Here is a 6,259-nt window from a genome sequence, read left to right as displayed (position 1 = left end):
GCGGAGGGGCAGCCCCTGCCTCTCGGTTCCCGATGCCCGGGGCGGGGGCGGGAAGGGAGCAGGAGCGACTCCCTCGCATCTGAACTGCTGCAGCACCTGTCACCTGGCGAAGTTGTGACTTCACATGCCCCGCGGCTGTGACTTCACGTTGGGGCGCATTATTCCATCATTGAGCCGTGTTGACATAAACATTCCCTCCCCCCCGCGACGTTCTACTCCCCCTCCCCCGGTTTGCCCGACTTTCACACGAGTATTTGGTATGATCTCTAAGGCAGCAGCAAAGTTGTGCATGTGTATTTATTTTTTTCTAACTAACATTTTTTTTCTATTATTTTTATTTCCAACTGACTCAGTTTTATTTTAATCGAGAGCCCCTAGGACTAGTTGTAATGATATGAATGGTTAAAGTGGGAAGAGCTCAAGGCTTGAGAGTACTCTCTCCTCGGAAGAAAATACCAGACATCCCAGAGAAACAGCCGTGCAGAGCGTAGGTCTTATGTAAACGGAAAGAAATCATAGGCTGTCGGTGTAATGTGAAGCATACGTGAAATCTAGCATTTGTTCAATCAGACCCTCGTTCTGCTTCCCATTAACTGCCAAATCAAAAAGGGGGGAAAAAAAAAGAAGGAAAAAAAAAAAAAGGAAGAGAGAAGAGAAAAAAAAGCCCTGATTGCAGCAAAATTCTGATTCCCACCTCTAAAACTTGTGTATCCCAGTGAAAACTTTGGAGCTGTGCTGCAGCTCGGTTCTGGTACTGCCCTCAGGACTCCCAAATTCCCAGGCAACGGCCACACAAGCGATGATGACAACAGCAGCAACTACGAGGCTCCTCGCCGCCTGCTCTATTTGAAAGCAAACCCACCTATTTTTCATCAGGCAACTCCAGACAGAAGTGGCAACTAAAGCTTTAAACCCTTTGGAAATTCCTTTCTGATTTAAGAGAGCCAGGGGGCTTTCGTCCTCTCCCTGCCGTTAGTTGTGAGGAAGGGCAACAAAAGAGGTAAAATGCCTTCTCCAACTAACTGGCTCAGCGTTTCATATGCATCAAAGGGAAAGCAAGAGCTAATCCGAAAATGACCACTTTAATGTACACGAACCCATGGCTACAGCAGTAGAACCGAGGGGGATTTTGAACTCTCCACCACAACAAAACCCTACACTTAATGTCATAATAACAGATACTAAACAAAGGGGAATGAAAGGATCTCACGCTGGGTTTTCTGCATTCTTGAGTCTAATTAAAAATATACAGAAAAAAGACATAGTTTGTGTCAAAATGGCATGAGAGCCGCCTTGTGCCAGTGAAGAGGCTGCAATTATCAGCTTAGAGGCGAGACCCTAGAGATCTTATTCTCTCTTCAGCTCCACGGGAGCCGAAAGCCAGTGCAGGGGTGAGGGGACAGATGCACACGACCAGGGCTGGGAGGGCTTGGAGAAGAGGGCTGAGGGATACCTATCCTCTCCTTTCCCCTTTCCCCAGACTGCAAAGTTGAACTAAGACAAATACAGCAGAGCCCAGCAAGACCTTTTTTTTTTTTTTCTTTTTTTTTGAGGCCACTTTGACAGCTCTTCCATTCAAATGGAGCCGGGGTGTTTACTTAGTGTCAGGTTGTATGACTCTGGCTTCTGCCTTTGGGGCTGGTGCCCCCAGCTGAGAGGGGAATCCTGTGGTGAGCAACAAGTGCCCTGCATGACAATACCTTCCTGGGGAGAAAATACCTCTCCCAGAAAGAACCTTCTCCAAAACTATAGGTCAGAAGCTGGAGCCAGACAAATTCAAATGCAAGATAAGGCACAGGCAAGAGATTAACCACTTGAATAAGCTACTAGGAGCACCAGCAGTCCCATTCGTCCCTGTATTTTGGCAGAGGTGTGGATGTCCACGCTGGTAATGTGACTGAGTCTAATCCGAGTGATTGGGCTCAATATAGAGCATAACCTGCAGTATGAGAGAGGTCTGACAAAACCCTTGAAGCTATGACTAATAAATGACTTCAAGACTTTGTGATTTGGTCCCCTATAAATATCCGTGGTGCTATTTTGCTGGTATTGGTGTTTGACTGGTGTTTCTTGTATATAGCAGTAGGTAAACTGTCTTTTCCTTTACTCATATGAAAGCTAACCTCTTTTACTCCTTGTTTATTTTGTTTCCAGAGGAGCCAGTCTTTGCCAGGTGTCAGGAAGATGAGTCTTTATTGAAGAGTAACCAGCGTTGCCACTCTCCATAGGCCCTTTACCACCTTTGAAGGAGACTTTCTTGGTGCCTGCAAGAATCTTGGGCTGCACCCAAGGTATTCCCATCCACCAGTATGACAAGCAATGGGCAAGGGTTCCTTCAGCCAACATAGTTGAGACCTATGGATGGTACTCCCACCCCAGAGAACGGACATAATTGTGGTGGAAGTCAAAACAGAGAGAGAGGAGAGCAGTGCTTCTTTCATCCCATGGCAGCCACAGGGAGCAAAGTACACCTGAGCTCAGCATCCCATTTTTCCCTTCTCAGCTGGTCAAATGGACCAATTCAGAGTGACTCAAAGTGTTGGATACGACGTATAAAGACACAGCACAGGGCAAGCAGCCCTGACTCTTGCTGCCAGCAAGACATGGGTGACCTGATGGATCTTTCTTTCTTAGGCTCTGTCTGTGCTTTGTCCTCAGAGGCTTCAGCTGCCCAGGCCACCCTGCCTTAAAGTTTGTCTCACATAGAGAAGGGTCTTCCCAGCTTGCCTGGTGAGACCTTCCTAACCTGAGGGCCTTTGCAAGAGGCCCAGGAAACCTTCCCCATAATTGCAGGGTACTCAGCTCAGGACTGTATGTGCAGTGCAATTATCGTTTACCAACATGGTGACTCCTACTAACCCTGCAGCACAGCTGCCTCGCTGGAGCTAAAGATTAATTATTGCCCGTAAATCTAAGAGGTCTTCTCCAGGCAACATCAGTAACACTTCTGAGGCTGATTGTATGCTGATTTTTTGAGGAAAAGCTGTAAAACAGAGGTTTCTACTAACATCACTTCTCAGCCTGTAAAATTGCATAGGGGGAGAAGAATATTTGGTATTTGAGGGTTAGAGCTGAGGCTTTTCGCCTCCTGTTTTCTTTATGGCTTTTGAGTGACACCTATGAAGTGGTGTTTGAAATATTTATGTGCTGTTTTCAGCAAACACCTGGAGAGTGATCCTACTACACTTGCAGGGAGTACTGGTGGGACAGGAGAGGGAGGGATGCTGCAGCTCATTTTCCCACTGGCAGGTGTAGGTTTGCACCACTTATACCCATAGTGGTGTTTGTCTAGTGCACCCCTGGAATCTGAACCACGATATTTGTCTTTGTAGGGGTGCTCTGCACAGACTCCCTGGAATGAACACTGCTCTGCACCCCTTCAGGATGTGCAGGTTCCTGCACTGGGCTGATTGAAGATATGCTATCAGGTCTGGCAAGGTGTCCTGGTTTTGGCCAAGACAGGGTATATTTTTTGCAGTAACTGTGAGGGGGCATGGCTAAGGCCTGGATGTTACGCTATGTCACCTCACATCATTGCTGAGGGCAGGGGGAAAGGGACTCCCTCTCTCTTTTGGGGAGAAGTGGGATAATGGCTTCCTTCTGGTCAAGTAAACATGGTGGACTGAGCAGTCTGGTATTGTTTACTGTCGGGGGCTTTCTGTGTAAATTCTTTCTTTTCTTACACTTTTTGTTATTAATATGGTTGCTCTTACTGTTTGTTTTCTTATCTCATTGCTGTTTCCAGTAAATTGTTCTTATCTCAACCCATGATCTTTAGCTTTTGTGCCTCCGATTGGAGGGGAGGGAGGGGAAGCAGAGCATGGTTTTAGCCGGAGTACTAGATTGAAGAATACCATTCCTAAACCACAACATAAGGCAAAAGCTGTACTTCAGACAGCCTGCAAATATCCATGTGTTCTGAGGCAGCCCTGATGCCAGGATGGTTTTCTTTGTAGGTAGGTTGCTCAAGAGATTTAGGAATTGAGCAGGAAGCTATGAGCATGCCCACAGTGCTCTACCTGTGTTCTAAAGACAGGCTTTAAGTGAAGCTCACAGCCTAAACAACTAATTTTGGAGGAGCTGAGGTGTGTTTCCTTAGTCCCTTTTGTGTGAGGCACAGTGTAGTGGTGTGAGTGCAGTTCTCATCAGGATGAGTACATTAAAAATAGCAACAGACAGATGGATTTGAAAATAAGAGCAATTTAGTGCAACAGCAGCAGCTGAGATTGAGCAGCTATTCCTTGAAAGAGTGACTTAAGTAACTACCCTGTTGTAAACCAGTTGGACTCTCGAGAAAAGAACAACAGGGGAAATTTTACTCTAACAATAAAATTATCATCATCATCATCACCTTAAAGGAAATGGTAAGTGAGAGCTGGAAGGAGCTTGACCATCTTTCCCAGGCTAATAGAATAATCTGGTTAATTATGCACATATCTGACTAACATTGTGTCTAATTGTCATGCTGGTTGCAGTTCCACTGCCAGTATAATTTTGAAGCATTTTACTGTGTTTTTTGTAAAAAATTGCCCTCATGTGAATCTTGGTTTATACATTACTCACTGGGAAGTGTAAATTTTCTTAACCAACACTGTAGACTGTAATTAGCCAAGCCATGAGAATAAATGCTGACAACATTTAGGGCCCAAACTTGTCAACTTTTCATTTTTATTAGTGTGAACACTCAAGACCTTCTGCACGGACACATTTTTAGTGGGGCTGCTCATTCACCTCTTGGCCAGTGTGATGGCTTGGTGTGTGTGCTGGGATGAGGATGTAGATGATCTACATCTTGGTGGGGAGACTGGGAACCAGACTGGGACCTGGGAGACTTAACACTGTTTTCTGTTACTTCTGTCATAGGGAATAGGTAGGAGGAAGTGGGATCATAACACAGTACACAAGTACTATTCTTTCGTTGTCTGTGTGAGGAATATAATAGATTATAACTAATTAGCACAGGCTCCTGTACTAAGACTGTTCTCAACACATAAGGCTGGCTGCTGTGGATTAAGTTGCAAAATATAACTTACAAGATGTCGACACCTGAGATTAATGAAATGTTCTTCAGATTTTTCCAGTATAGAGGTACTGGGATTACATTTACTGGGCTGCGTCTAGTTCTTCTGTACTGAGAGCAATGGGAAACAGCTAGGTGTCTCTCTGCACTTTCAGGTACTTCAGTGCTTTAAAAATCTGATCCCTCTGTGCCTTTGTGTCTATGTCCTTATCTTAAGATCAGCCTAACTGACTTGGAAGCAGGTGAAAATTTTACTAAAAATACTTGCTGGCCTGTTTCTAAGAATAAGTTAGAAAATAAAGACAAAAAGAGTACTTTAGGTCTGTGCCTTTCAAGTTTACATTTGTCAGGGGAGTATCTAATAAAGCCATATGGAAAACTGGATTCTGCAGATGATTGATGGGACAGTGTGCACCCACTGAGTTCAGCGGGACTTGTCACTTTAGGAAAGCCACTCCTAAGCCTTGGTATTTGGAGATCTGGACAAAGAGGTTGAGCTGCCATGGCACTTGTGTCGTCCCTCACACCCTTACTGATAGATCCTTCTCTTTCTGTTTTATGGATAAAATTAATGAGAAGGAAAAATTCTCAAGGAAAGGCAGCAAACCCCACAACCCTGCACATAAATGACACCGAGGTTTGAACCCAAAGTGATGGGAAAGTCACATTTTAAGCTGTGCCTGTGTCCTGGATTCACCCTGTTGAGCGTGAAAGTAGTACTGTCACTTCTGATTCCCTCCTCGCTGTTGCCCAGGCAGTGTCCAGGGTGGGAACAGTTGCATGCATCCACTGCTGCATTTCTTCCATGGCTGTGTCACATTTCTCTGTCTGCTCCTCAAAGGAGTCATTTGCCTCTAACTTGATGGCCTCCTCCAGACCCAGTCTCTGATATTCAACAAGAATCTTGCTGGCAGAACGCAAACTGGCAGCCTTTTCCGTAGGGTTCTCTGAGGGACAGACAGACCTGTGGCTCCCCAACCGTTGCCCTTCGTCCTGTCCCTAAGCGCCTCCTGTGAACTTCCAGGAAAGGACTCTGAACACAGCTGAGCAGTGTGATATGTCTTGGCATTCCTGCCTAGGCCTCTTCAAAATGTGCTTCCCCTTGTTCATAGCAATCAGGCCATTTCTGATGATGGTTCAGCAATGCCTTCCAGGCAAGTGAGGGCATGATCAGTCCTTCTTCTTCAAATTTTGTTCCAAGTGAGTCAGAGAAGTCATCTAGGCAAGCAGAGGCTCTGC

General features: G+C 45.5%; 1 long non-coding RNA gene across 4 annotated transcripts; it reads left to right on the top strand.

Moving 5' to 3' along the window:
* Nucleotides 1-202: 202 nt before the first annotated feature.
* LOC135418631 (uncharacterized) lies at nt 203-2,600 on the top strand. Of its 4 annotated transcripts, XR_010432584.1 has the most exons (3): nt 206-257; nt 354-487; nt 2,155-2,600. It is a non-coding gene; the product is annotated as an uncharacterized LOC135418631 (long non-coding RNA). The 4 variants fall into 4 exon arrangements; XR_010432586.1 differs by lacking the exon at nt 354-487 and having other exon boundaries at nt 203-257; XR_010432582.1 differs by lacking the exon at nt 206-257 and having other exon boundaries at nt 266-487.
* Nucleotides 2,601-6,259: the final 3,659 nt, after the last annotated feature.

This window comes from Pseudopipra pipra, chromosome 1 (assembly GCF_036250125.1).
Source record: "Pseudopipra pipra isolate bDixPip1 chromosome 1, bDixPip1.hap1, whole genome shotgun sequence".
In the NCBI taxonomy this organism is placed as follows: domain Eukaryota; kingdom Metazoa; phylum Chordata; class Aves; order Passeriformes; family Pipridae; genus Pseudopipra; species Pseudopipra pipra.
The sequence above is the reverse complement of the archived record's forward strand: the minus strand, read 5'-3'. Positions and strand labels throughout refer to the sequence as shown.